Source organism: Lucilia sericata, unplaced genomic scaffold, assembly GCF_015586225.1.
Source record: "Lucilia sericata isolate MDLA Ls3-8-SP2 unplaced genomic scaffold, ASM1558622v1 Contig000663F_arrow, whole genome shotgun sequence".
Lineage (NCBI taxonomy): Eukaryota > Metazoa > Arthropoda > Insecta > Diptera > Calliphoridae > Lucilia > Lucilia sericata.
Genome location: NW_023994668.1, coordinates 14,619 through 29,733, shown reverse-complemented (window position 1 = coordinate 29,733; position 15,115 = coordinate 14,619). Strand labels below are relative to the sequence as shown.

The window sequence follows — 15,115 nt, the reverse complement described above, 5'->3', positions numbered from 1 at the left end:
TAAGAGAAAATCTACGATCAAAAAAAGATATACTAAAAAGATCAATTAATAGAGTATTACTAGAAAATCTGCGATTAAATATGTGTTACGATCGGTTATCAATTGATGGAAATATAGTTTGTGTTATGGAACACTTGAGATTAATTCTGTATTAGGACAAAATTTGCAATCAATTCCTATTAATAGAAAATAAACGTTCGACCAATTCACTATTTAAAGAAAAAAAGTACGATCAAATCTACGATCAATTCTCTTTTTATTGAAAATTTGTGATAAATTAATAAAACACGATATTATTAGAAAATCTACGATCAAATATGTGTTATGATCGGTTTTCAATTAATGGAAATATTTTGTGAACGATTAATTCTCTATTAAGACAAAATAAACGATCACTAATTTTTATAGAAAATTTACAATCAATTCTCTTTTCATAGAAAACAAATGATCAATTCACTTTTTAAAAAAAATATTATAAATTTCGAATACCAACTTGATAATCGTAACATAATTAATAATTCAAAGTTGCAGCTTTTTGAGTTGGTTCTCCTTAGTTTTTTTTTTCAAAACTTATACTCCTCTGATCAGTCATTGATCAGTAGTTTTAAATTATTTTTAATATATTTATTTTCAGACAAAATGTTTTTGTCTTAAAACTTTAAAGCCAATGTAATATATTCCGCATAACTTTAAAAAAAATCCTATTTAAGCTAAAGAGAACTCAACTCTACTCTTGTAAGTAAACGTAAAGATAAATCGTAAAATAATATTAATTCGTGACGATTTTTTTTCTTCGCCCGTTTTTTCTTACTTTATGGAATTGTTCTTGTCTTCTTTATGATTTAAATTGCTAAAGTATTTTACAGATTTTTATTAGCACGGCTTTGTATAGTTTTGCTAAAAAGTTAGCATGAAGTCAATGTGTTGTTGTTGTTATTGGCAGAAATTTAATACAGCAGCTTTTAGTAAACATTTTGCAACGTATTTAACACCAAGCATCATCATTATCATCTTCATACATTTGACTTGGGAGTACCACCTTCTTTTTGTTTCTTAGTTTTTTACATTTACTTTAAAATACGTACCTAATCGTCTTTTGGGGTTTTTGCGTTAAGCCTTAAACTTACTTACATTCGATTTGTGGCATTCATGATTATGTGGCATCAACATTATTGTCGATTTTTTATGTCTTACGATCGTTGTTCGTTTTGTTTTTCATTGACTCTTCTCTCATTTTCATGTTCGTGTTAATGACGATAGTTTGTTAGCTTTGCGCAGAGCGGCTTACATCTGTTAATTTTAGATCGTAAAAGGGAAGGGAGGAAATATTGTATTGTTTGAAGTTAAGGTTTGTAGAAAACTGATCGAGAATTTTTTTATAAATAGTGAGTGGATTAAAAAATTTTTTTTTCTATAAATAGAAAACTGATCGAGAATTTTCTTTAGATAAGAAATTGATCTAGAATTTTCTAAAAATAGAGAATAGAATTTTGATCTAGAGTTTTTAATAAAGAGAAAATTGATCGGAAATATTCTTTAAATAGCAAAGAGATCATAAATGTTCATTAAATGCAAAATTGATATAAATTTTTTTAAAAACAAAATTGATCGATAATTTTTACATACAAAATTAATCAAAAATATATAAATCGACAATTGATCGATTGAGAATTGTGTATAAATATAACCAAAATTATGTTTAAACAGAAATTTGCTCTGTAAATTTCAATATAAAGAAAATTTATCGAGAATTATCTTTAAATAGCAAGTTGATCGTGAATTTTCTTTAAATAACAAAATTGATCAAAAATTTTCGAAAAATTAAAAATGATGGAGAATTTTTTTGAAATAAAAACTAGACTAGAAATTATCTTTTAATCAATAATTGATGGAAAATTTACTTTATATCGAAAATTTATTAAAAACTTTTTACAAAAAGAAAATTAATCGATAATTTTCTTGAAATAGCGATTTGATCGAGTATTTTCTGCAAATCGAAACTTGATTTATAGCTTTAATGGGACTTCTGTTTAAATAGGAAATTTATCACAAATTTTCTTCAAATCGAATCTTGATCGAGAACTTTCATTTAATAGAAAATTAATCGAGAATTTCGTTTAAATGGAAAATTGATCGAGAACTTTCTTAATATCAAATATTGATCGAGAACTTTCTTTAAATATCAAATTGATAAAGAATTTTGTTTGAAGAGGAAATTTATTGAGAATTTTCTTTAAATAACAAATTGATCGAGTATTTTCTTTAAATCGTTACTTGATCGAGAACTTTACTTTAATAGATCATTGATCGATAATTTGTTTACACTAATAATTGATTGATTGTTTAAAAAGAAAGTCGATCGAAAATTTTGTTTATATAGACAATTTATTAAGAATTTTCTTTACATAGAAAATTTATCAAAAAATAAGTTTTAAATAAATAATTTATAAAAACTTTTTTAAACAGAAAATTTACCGGAAATTTTGTTTAAATAGGAAATTGATCATGAGTTTATTTCAAATCGTAACTTGAACGAGAACTTTCTTTTAACAGAAAATTGATCTAGAATTTCTTTTAAATATAAAATTAATGGAGAAATTTGTTCATATCGGAACTTTTTCTTAAAAATAAATATGATCGAGAGTTTATTGATCGAGAATTTATTTTATATATCGAAACTTGATCGGGAACTTTATTTTAATATAAAATTTATCAAAAATTTTGTTTGAATGAACATCGATTGAGAATTTTCTTTAAATAACAAATTGATCGAGTATTTTCTTCAAATCGTAACTTGATCGAGAACTTTCCTTTAATAGATCATTGATCGATAATTTTTTTATACTAATAATTGATCCAGTATTTAATTTAAATAGAAAATCGATCGAGAATTTTCTTTATATAGACAATTTATTATGATTTTTTTTTACATAGAAAATTGATCGAGAATTTTGTTGAAATAAAAAAATTTTCAAACATTTTGTATTATAGAAAATTGATCGTGAATTTTTTTCATATCAAAACTTGATCTAATAAAACTAACCACTTTTTTGAACAGAAAATTTTACAGAAATTTAGTTTAAATAGGAAATTGATCATGAATTTATTTCAAATCGAAACTTGATCAAAAAGTTTCTTTTAATAGAAACTTGATCGAGAATTTCTTTTAAATAGAAAATTGATCGAGTATTTTCTTAAAATAGCGAATTGAACGAGAATTTTGTTCATATCGGAAATTGATCGAGAACTTTTTCTTAAAAAGAAAATTGATCGAGAATTTTCTTTAAATAGCAAATTGATTAAGAGTTTTCTTTAAATACAAATTGATCGAGAACTTTCTTTTAAAATAAAATTAATAAAAAATTTTGTTTAAATAGAAAATTGATTGAGCATTTTCTTTAAATAACAAATTGATCGAGTATTTTCTTCAAATCGTAATTTGATCGAGAATTTTCCTTTAGATAGATCATTGATCGATGAATTGTTTACAATAGTAATTTATCGAGAATTTTGTTTAAATAGAAAATCGAAAGAGAATTTTTGTTTGTATAGACAATTTATTAAAAAAATTCATTACATAGAAAATTAATGAAAAATTTATTTGAAATAAAATTTTCAAAAATTTTACATAAATAGGAAACTGATCGTGAATGATCTTCATATCAAAACTTGATCTAAAACTTTTTTAAACCGAAAATTTAACGAGAATTTTGTTTTTTCTTTAAATAGCAAATTGATTGAGAATTTTCTTTAAATACAAATTGATCGAGAATTTACTTTATATCGAAACTTGATCGAGAACTTTCTTTAAAAATAAAATTTATCAACAATTTTGTTTATATACAAAATTGATCGTGAATTTTCTTCATATCAAAACCTGATATAAAAATTTTTTAAAAAGAAAATTTAACGAAAATTTTGTTAAAATTGGAAATTGAAACATGATCGAAAAGTGTCATTTAATAGAAATTTGATCGAGAATTTTTTCTTAAAAAGAAAATTGATCGAAAATTTTATTTAAATAGCAAATTGATCGAGAATTTACTTTATAATGAAAAATTTATCGAAAATGTTGTTTAAATAGAAAACTGATCTTGAATTTTCTTTAAACGGAAAATTTCACGAGTAGTTTGTATAAACAGGAAATTGATCGAGAATTTTTTTTTTTTTCAAATCGAAACTTGATCGAGAACTTTCATCTAATAGAAAATTGTTCTACAATTTTATTTGAATATAAAATTGATAGAGAATTTTCTTTAAATAGTGAATTGATCAAGAAATTTTTTAAATAGAAAATTTATCATTAATCTTAATTTATCATTTATCGTGAATTTTGTTTAAATAGAAATATGAACAAGAATTTTCTTTTAATATAAAATTGATGAAGAATTTTTTCAAATAGAAAATGTATCCAAATATTCTTTAAAAAGAAAACTGACGAAGAATTTTCTCCAAATAGAAATTGATGGAGAATTTTCTTCAAATAAAAAATTGATTAAGAATTTACTGTAAATAGAAAATTTATTAAACATTTTTTATAAACATTTTTTAAATTTTGTTATAATAGAAAATTTATCAAAATATTTTTATAGAAAATTGATCGAGAACTTTCTCCAAATTAAAAAGGGAAAAAATATTTTATATTAACAGGATATTGATCAATAGTTTTCTTTAAAGATAATTTTAAACGAAACATTTACTAAAATACAAAATTTATTGATTTTGAAAATATCTTTTAAAGATAAACTTTTCTAATATTTTTTCTTACAAATAAACTTAGAAATTTCTTTAATAATTTCTTGCTACCTTTAATCTGTGTTCAGCTGCTTTCAAATTTACCGTTACAAATTTCATTTTTAACCGTTCAAACTTTAAACAAAATCAATAACTTTTTATAATTAATTACTTACACTGCATGTTAAAATTCAATAAAACTTTAACAATTCTATTAAATAAATCATAAAGAAACGAAAAGAAAAAAACAAGCACGAGCATGTTTATACATGCACAAAATGCAAAAAGTACGCGAGTGAGGCAATAGTTTGTAAATCAATTTTCACTCCCACCATGAACAAAATAAAAAAAACAACATAAACTTAAATATTCCTAAGGAACACCATCAAAATAAACCACAAGCAGACAGTCACTCAGCCAGACAGCCAGCATCTTCCTTATGAAAAAAATACAATGTTGTTTGTATAAGGTAGGTATCCCCTTCCAACACAGGTAACGGATAATAGAGTAAAATGTGCAATGCAGTTGAAGTCTATTGTCTTTCAACGAGACTAGTTTAAGGTATTTTTCTTTTAGTTTTCTTTTTAGACGCATTGAAAAACTGCAGCTGCTATTCATTCAAGAAAAATGAAAATCACAGAAAAAAAATGGCGAACAAAATGGAAAAGTTACTCGTCAAACAATGGCTGAAGTTGAAGAGGAAAAATATACAATGTTATTCTTGGCTCTTTTATTAGCCCCACGGTGTTTTAGGAAAATATTCATATTCGTCCATAACAAAAACGTTTGCCGAAAAGGAATCAGCTATCTCTAAGTGTAATTTAAAAGTATAAGAGGTTTATTATACCAAAAAAAAAATTAAAAAATAAACAACCAAAAAATGATTTCTGTGCTATTTTTCAAGAGTCTTTGTGTTTTCTAGTCATTCGTCACATCAGTGATCGGCATAATGAGAACATAAATCTCATATTTACCCAAAAAAAATGAGGTTCCTTTTCATAACTTTTCTTTTAACACTCACGCTCACTCAATCACACAAATGATTCCTTCAGTCCCTGCTTTCTTCAATAGCCGATCTCGTCTCTAGTCTCTTTTTATGTCTAACCGCATTTACCTCGTAATATTTGATGTTACTATTGCTACAAAGTATTTTAAAGTGTTATAGAAATTCTGACAGATTTTGGCACTTCAGCGTTACGACAAACTAAGGCAGTCAGCGAACGTGAAAAACCCAGCATGCGGAAGAATTTTAACTACACATTTTATGTTTGATTGTAATATTGAGGTTTTTTTTTTATAAATATTATAAACAAGATTTATTTGGCTTAAAATGGTACAAGTAAAGTGATATGATTCAATTTAAAGGCACGAGCAAAGAGCAATCAAATCCCAATGCACTATGGGAAAACAATAATAAAAACATCTAAGCTAAATTGGATTTAAGGTTGAAAGAAATATTTTAAGATCAAAATACCGGAATAAGTTGAAGTTGTTGAAGTTGAACGCCAACTGATTTGAGGTTTTTTACGATAAGCTTAAACTTTAGGTCTTAGATTAAACTGTTTTCGATCGTACATCAGATCGATATAGTATATGCGATCAGAAAAAAAAACAATATTTGAAAGGAATTATCGTAAAATCTTCAGAAACTCTGTTTACTTGACGTATTAACTTAGAATCAGTGTCGCCGAGGAATGTAATATCTATAACAAAATAACCTTCACGACATTTAGACCCAATTAGGACGTAAGCCTGGCAATGGCGGAGAAATATTGCACAGCTTCACTGACTTCTTTGCATACTCTGCATTCATCTGAATTCGTATATTTTTGTTGATGAAATTCTATCTGAAACCAATGTTCTCAAAGTCGAAGTTCTCGAAAATTTCTGACTCCGGGTATTTCTGCATTTCATTTATAATCGTCCAATATATCCAATATACATTGATGACGTGACCAGCAAGCGGCTTCGGTTACTCCGCTTAAAAATAATGCTTTTCTATTTGGGGGAATCACCAGCATTGTTTCTAAAGCTTTGATTTATGTACTGCCCATGATCGCACTTGCAATCAATGAACGCAGAATTCCATGCATGTCTTTAGCAGTTCTCTACACTATAGAAGCGTATACATAGAGGGACCTCATTTCGAGCCTATGATTTTTCCACTTAGCGGCCAGTATTTTGTTTTATTTGAGCTGAAATTCATTCCTCGGGGTTCAGCCCAGCCAGTATTTAAGAACTATATTACACAGAGGGAAAAAGAAATATACACGCCTGCTACCAAATTGACACCAAAGAGTTTATTATTCTTCAATAACATCCGTTGTAAAAGTATATACATACATACGTACGACAACACAATGTATGGCCGACCGTATGAAACCCTACACCAGTATGTTAACTCCGAAATTTTTTCCCTCTGTGTATGATCTTAAGATATTTACAATAATAGTTAAGTCTATAGACCCAACTGACAGTACTGTAGAGAATGCATTGCATAGAACAGGTAAAGCGTTAGTATGTATCAGACCATTGTTGAGAATACGAACTAGACTTTCCGAGACTAGATTATAGACCAGATTAAAGACGTAATAATGTACAATCGGGCATAGCCGACCGTATGAAACCCTACACCAGTATGTTAACTCCGAAATTTTTTAACAATTTATTGACAAAAAAGAGATTTTCTAAAAGAGGAGTTATAGGGAGCCAGGGTAAATATGGGCATATCCTAATGCATTTTACATTATGGTGATTTATGAAGAATTTTATTGAGATACTAGTGTTTATAAGAGAATTTTGACCTTCAAGTGATTATCCGAAGGGGATTTTATATGAGGGGGCAATTAGACGTTTTTTGTAGAGATACTAGAACATTTAACATAATTATGAGCTCAATAGCCCTATTCGGGGGGTACGGTTATATCGGTATAAAAAAGATTATGTGCCAAATTTCATCAAATTATCTTGAAAATTGCGACCTGTAGCGTGCGCACAAGGTTTACATGGACACACAGACGGACGTACAGACAGACGTACAGAAAGACGGACGGACGGACAGACAGACGGACATATCTCAATCGATTCAGAAAGTGATTCTGAGCCGATTGGTATGCTTTAAGGTGGGTGTATGACCAATCTTTTTATGTGTTACAAACATTAGCACAAACGCATAATACCCTCCCCACTATAAAATTAGGAAAATGCCTTAAAAGATCTCTAAGGATTTGAGCAATATATCGGGAATATTGAATGACTTCTGATAGAAAACATTTCAGATAGAATTATTGATAATTTCGATTTGGGGTCTTTTGAAAATCGTTTTGAACTAACATACGTTTAGGCAGATGATGAGCATCGCTAAACCGACTTCGCTATCTTTAAGAATTCAGAATATAGATTCAAGCACCTATATGGTGGAAATTATAAACGGATTGGAAAACTAATACTTCGTTACTGACTTAAAGAGTGACTGATTCACCATTGCACAGTCTAAACGGTTAAAGCTAAAAATGGAAAGGAGATCGGTCTCACACAAATAGATCCACTAAGATGGGATTTTCGAATGTTAAGGGGGTATTAAAAGGGTAAAAACGGGTACTTTTTCGTTTTTTAAAAGGTACTTTTTAAATTTTCTATAATAATGAACCGAGAAACATGAAATTAAGCATGTAGAGTCAGGAGTAAATAAGTACTTTTTGGTACTTTTTCGTTTTCTTAAATGGTACTTTTTGACTTTTTATTATAAGGAACTTAGAAACATGAATTTAAGTGTACAGACTAGGGTTCTATAAATCGACTTTCGAATAATCGAACAATCGACTTTTTGTCAAAAAAAGTCAAAAGTCGAAGTCGACTATTTTGTTCCAAGAAAGTCGATAACTCGGCTATCGTCTATGAAAGTCGAAAAGTCGACTTTGTAAATAAAAGTCGAAAAAGGTCGAAAAGTCGTTAAAAATCAAAAAGTTGAAGAACGTCGGAAAGTCGAAAAAAATCGGACAAAAGTCGAAAACTCGAAAATAGTAGAAAAAAGTCAAAAATAGTCGAAAATTTTAAAAAAGTGTACAAGTGTACAGGCTAGGGTTCTATAAATCGACTTTCGAAAAATCGAACAATCGACTTTTTGTCAAAAAAAGTCGAAGTCGACTATTTTGTTCCAAGAAAGTCGAAAAGTCGACTTTGTAAATAAAAGTCAAAAAGTCGAAAAAAGTCGGAAAGTCGAAAAAAATCGGACAAAAGTCGAAAACTCGAAAATAGTAGAAAAAGTCAAAAATAGTCGAAAATGTTAAAAAAAATGGAAAAAAAGTCAAAAACTCTAAAATGTCGGAAAAACTCGAAAAAAGTCAAAAAATAGTCGAAAAAAGTCAAAAGAAGTCGAAAATAGTCAAAAAGTCAAAAAAAAATTGAAAAGTCGGAAAAAGTCGACTATTTATAAAACACTAAAAGTCGAAAAGTCTGAAAGCCGACTCTTAATTAAATAAAAAAAGTCTAAAAGTCGAAAAATCTACTTCTCATAATATGCAAAAAGGCGAAAAGTCGAAAAATCGACTTTTAACTAAATACAAAATATCGAAAAGACGACTTTTCGTTTCAACTATAGAACTCTAGTACAGACCCGGAGCAATTGAAAACCTATAAAAGGGGATTTTTGTTACTTTTTCGTTGAACAGGTACTTTTGAAATTTTTTTTGTACTTTTTAGTTTTCTATTATAATGAACCAATAAACATAAAACTAAATATATAAAAGTGTTGAAAGAAAGGGAATAATCACTTACTATATATCATATAGTTGATGTCCACGATACTGAAAATAAAAAGAAAAAATATAAACTTTAATAAAAAAAATTTAAAAAATCGCAATATCTAGTTCTAACACATTATACAGACACACATATGAAAGGAAAAATTTATTTTTTCTAAAAAAATATCTTAATATTCTCTTTAGAAAGAATTTAAATTATCTCTAATAAATCGTCAATTAATCTTCTTTCAAGCAGCCCGCTTTATTTTTCATTATGACACATTAACGTTTTTTAAAACCCTGTCATTTATTTTCGCAGCTCATGTTTTTCCCACCATTATTTTTTATGTTTTCTTTGAAATATGTTTTATTTTGGCGTTTTATAACTTTATTAAACAGATAAATATTTTCATAAATACTATATGAAACAAAAAAACAACAACAAAATGAAAGTAAAGCATCATCAAAGCAAAAAATACTTTTTAAGGAAATTCCTGTTAAATATAGTACTAAAAATTTATGATTCTGAAAAGAATTACCCCCGAAAAAGGCATATAAAACATAAACGCTCATTACAACTAATAATATGATATTTGGCATAAAATGTTTTGCTTACATTAAGCATTTTGTTGTGTTGAACAAAAATACTTAAGAATTTCCAAACTTAAAATACTGTGAACATTAGCAGCCACAAAAAGGGAAACAGCAAAATACAATAACAAATAATAATCAAACTCAAACTGCCTATAAAATCATCATCATTTTCATGCTCATCAACTTTATTTCGAAGACAAAAAAAAAAAAGAAAACATAATGTAATGTATTTCCTTTTTAAAAACTCATTTTTATATTTTACCAACTACGGCTGTTTATTAAAGCTTAAAAGAAAGGCAATAATGCACACTTAAAAATCCATAAGATACTCATGCAATAACATCATTATGATCCTCTGATGAACAACAATAATAATAATGTAGCCAAACTAATATTATTTTCATCCAAATAATAAACTTGTACTCGTAAGTGTGTTTTAAACTTTGCAGTCAGAGCAGCCGACTACTAACGCACACATTATTTATTTGAGCATGAGGTCCTAAACCCTGAGACAGTCTAATATCGAGACAGCCATGCAGGCAACAATGAAACCAAGTATGTATAGTAAATATGTGGGTAAGAGATGCCAAAAAATAATGCATGATAGCAGTTGGGGAAAGGAATGTATTCATTGAACTCACAATAATTATGAAGGATATTTTAAATTTGCCGAAAGTCGAGACAATAGACCAGACAACAGTCAAAACTATAGTCTACATTATAGAACAGTCTATATTTAGGACTATTGACCAGATTTATGTCGGGATTATAGTCAAGAATATAAACTATATTTGAGACTATAAACCACACTATAGCCCAGACTTTATACAAAGTTGTACTCGACACTAGAGTCTATGTATAGATTAGACTATAGGTTATAATGAAGACCTAGCTATAGTCGACAGACAACTAAAGGTGTCAAATCTATAGATCGGAATATACAACAGACTAAAGACAACTCTATAGTCGAAACAATACTCTAGGCTGAAGAAAAGGATATAATCAAGACTATAAAATAACCAAGAGACTTGATTATAAAGCAGACTATAGGTCAGGCCATAGCCATGTCAACAGATCATACTATATAGTCGAGACTACAAAGCAGACTATAGTCGAAACTATAGACTATAATCTCGCCTATAGACCAGACTATAGCCTCTACGATAGGCCAGACTATAGTATCAACTACAAAACAGAATATAGTCTCGAATATAGAGCAAGCTATAGTCTCGACTATAGATGAGACTATAGTCTCGATTATAGAGGAAACTTTAGTCTCGACTAGAGCACTATAGTCTCGACTATAGGACACACTATAGTCTCGACTATAGAGCACACTATAGCCTCGACTATAGAGCACACTATAGTCTCGACTACAGAGCACACTATAGTCTCGAATTTAGAGCAGACCATAGTCTCGATTATAAGCCAGACTATAGTCTCGACTATAAACTAGACTATAGTCTCGACTATAAACCAGCATATAGTCTAGACTATAAACCAGAATGTAGTCTCGACTATAGACCAGTCTATAGTCTTGACTACAGATCAAAGTATAATCACTACAATAAGACACACTATGGTCTCGTTTAGAGATCACACTATAGTCTCGACTATCGACCAGATTAGTCTTGAGTTTTTTTCAGACTATAGTCTCGACTATAGAGCAGACTATAGTCTCGAATATCGAGCAGACTATAGTCTCGATTATAGAGCAGACTATAGACAGGTCTACAGACCAGACTATAGTCTCGACTATAGAGCTGACTATAGTCTCGGCTATAGACCAGACTATAATCTCGGCTATAGACCTGTCTACAGTCTCGGCTATAGACCAGACTATAGTCTCGGCTATAGACCAGACTATATTCTCGGCTATAGTCTTGACTACAGATCAAAGTATAGTCTCTACAATAGAACAGAGATCTCGTCTAGAGATCCCACTATAGTCTGGATTATCGACCAGATTGTAGTCTCGGCTATAGATCAGCTTTAACCTCTGCTAAAGACCAGACTATAGTCTCTACTATATACCAGATTATACTATAGTCGAAACAACAGATCTGACTATAGTCAACACTGCAAACAAGGCAACAAAGAGACTTGACTATAGGTAGACTATAGATCAGAACATAGCCAAGTCAACAGTCATACCATAGTCGAGGCAAGAGATAAGACTATAGTTGAGACTATAAAGCAGACTAGACTATAGTTGAAACTATAGACTACACTGTAGGCAAAACTGTGGACCAGACTATATACTAAACTATAGTCGAGGCTATAGACCAAACTATAGACGATACTATAGACCAAACTATAGTCGAGACTGTAGACCAAACTATAGTCGACTGTAGTCCAGACTAAAGTAGGGACGATAAAAAAGTTCGGGCTCAAGGATCGATGTACCCCTAAAAAATATTTCCATTTCATATTAATACAATCAACACTAATTTAGTTTTTTAGATCTATTTAAGAGACTTTAATTTTAAAATTAGACATTGATATCTTAACGATTTAACTCCCCTCAAACTCTGTCTAGTTAAGATACGTATAAATTTCTTCTCCCTTTCTCTCTATTTTACTTAATAAACCGCAAAACTGGTTAGAAACATATTACCAAACATTTAGTTTAATGTTTAAAATAAAATACTTTACTACGACGATGTTGGCACAAGACAAACAAAAACGAACAAAATTTTAAAAGATTTAAACTTAATAAACGCCCACATAAGTAACGAGTCTTAACGACACAAATTGTTTCTTGTCTTTATTTAATATGTTGAAGATTATTATGGCTCTACTATACTAGAGGAGAAACAGAATTAACCAAACCAAATTTCAAACATTATATATTATGATGGGAATAGAGTGTGACAAGTCATACGAATTATGTTTGTTGGTAATGCAAACATTTAGCTTTTTACTAGCAAACATACAAATATAGTTTTCTAAGTATGAATATAAATATTAATATTAGAATATAATGGGTTTTTAACACATGAAGAAGGTCGGAGGAGTAGGTGGATGTTGGGAACTATTTAAAACTTGATGGTAAAACAGTCATGGGATTGAGGGTAAAAGAGGCGATGATTTTGACAAATATCTGCATATACCATGAGAAAATAACGGGTATTTGTTACAGATATAAAAGTGATAAAAGGGGGAGAATAACTTTTCAGTTCAGACTAGATTAGCATTTATGTCCATGTTAAATCTGACTATAAAATTTGATCTCACAATTAGGGTTAACAGCGTTTTGAAAATGACAACAAAAATCTGTTACGCATTTAACTAATTTATTATTTTTGTAAAACTAAACCTTTAGATGACCAGACCTTCAAAAAGAATTATCTAAAAATTCCAACAAAATTATATGCCTTCTACTACATAAATACGAAAATTGAAATTTGATATTTTCCAAAACAAAACATGTACTGCGTGTCCCACATAATTTTACCTGTGTAGAGAAAAAGTCCATACAGAAAATGGTATGAAAAAAACTTTGAAAAAAATCTCTGACAGCTAAAAGAAACCTGCTGTCTACTAATTATGCTACAAAAAGTTTTCAGAAAAAAACTTTTGCAAATTAAATACAACAAGTGTCATTACTTTACACCCTACTCCATTAAACAAAAGGAGACTAGAAACTACACTATAGTCTAGACTATCGATCAGATTATAATCTAGACTCTAGATCAAACTAAAGTCTCTACTATAGATCGAACCATAGTATTGACTATAGATCATACTATAGACTCGACTATAGGCCAGCATTCTATATAGTCTATACTCTATACTTGGTCTATAGTCTCGACTATAGACCAAGCTATAGTCTCGACTATAGACCAAACTATTGGCTCGACTATAGACCAAACTAAAGTCCCGACTATAGACCAAACTATTGGCTCGACTATAGACCAAACTATTGTCTAGACTATAGACCAAACTGCAGTCTCTACTATAGACCAAATTATATTCTCGAATATAGACCAACCTATAGCCTCGACTATAGACCAAACTTTAGACCAAACTATTGTATCGACTATAGACAAGTCTATAGTCTCGATTATAGACAAGACTATTATTTTGATTATAGACAATACTATAGTTTCGACTACAGATCAGACTATAGTCTCGACTATAGACCAGACTATAGTCTCGACTATAGACCAGACTATAGTCTCGACTATAGACCAGACTATAGTCTCGACTATAGACCAGACTATAGTCTCGACTATAGACCAGACTATAGTCTCGACTATAGACCAGACTATAGTCTCGACTATAGACCAGACTATAGTCTCGACTATAGACCAGACTATAGTCTCGACTATAGACCAGACTATAGTCTCGACTATAGACCAGACTATAGTCTCCACTATATATGAGACTATAGATGAGACTTCTATAGTCGAGACTATAGTCTCCATCTATAGTGGAGACTCATCTATAGTGGAGACTATAGTCTCGACTATAGATGAGACTGTAATCTCGACTATAGATGAGACTATAGACCAGACTATAGTCTCGACTATAGACCAGACTATAGTCTCGACTATAGACCAGACTATAGTCTCGACTATAGACCAGACTATAGTCTCGACTATAGACCAGACTATAGTCTCGACTGTAGACCTGACTATAGACCAGGCTATAGTCTCGACTATAGACCATACTATAGTCTCGACTGTAGACCAGACTATAGTCTCGACTATAGAACAGACTATAGTCTCGACTATAGACCAGACTATAGTTTCGACTACAGACCAGACTATAGTCTCGACTATAAACCAGACTATAGTCTCGACTATAGACCAGACTATAGTCTCGACTATAGACCAGACTATAGTCTCGACTATAGACCAGACTATAGACCAGACTATAGTCTCGACTATAGACCAGACTATAGTCTCGACTATAGACCAGACTATAGTATCGACTATAGACCAGACTATAGTCTCGACTGTAGACCAGACTATAGACCAGACTATAGTCTCGACTATAGACCAGACTATAGTCTCGACTATAGACCAGACTATAGTCTC

The 15,115-nt window shown here is 29.9% G+C and overlaps 1 protein-coding gene across 1 annotated transcript in view; it reads right to left on the bottom strand.

The window, feature by feature from the left end:
* LOC119607145 (myb-like protein Q) overlaps nucleotides 1–9,540 on the bottom strand; it is a 153,419-nt gene extending 143,879 nt beyond the window's left edge. Inside the window, exon 1 of the mRNA XM_037960945.1 lies at nucleotides 9,511–9,540. The gene's annotated coding sequence lies outside the window, so the exon portion shown is untranslated. The remainder of the gene's footprint in view (nucleotides 1–9,510) is intronic.
* Nucleotides 9,541–15,115: the final 5,575 nt, after the last annotated feature.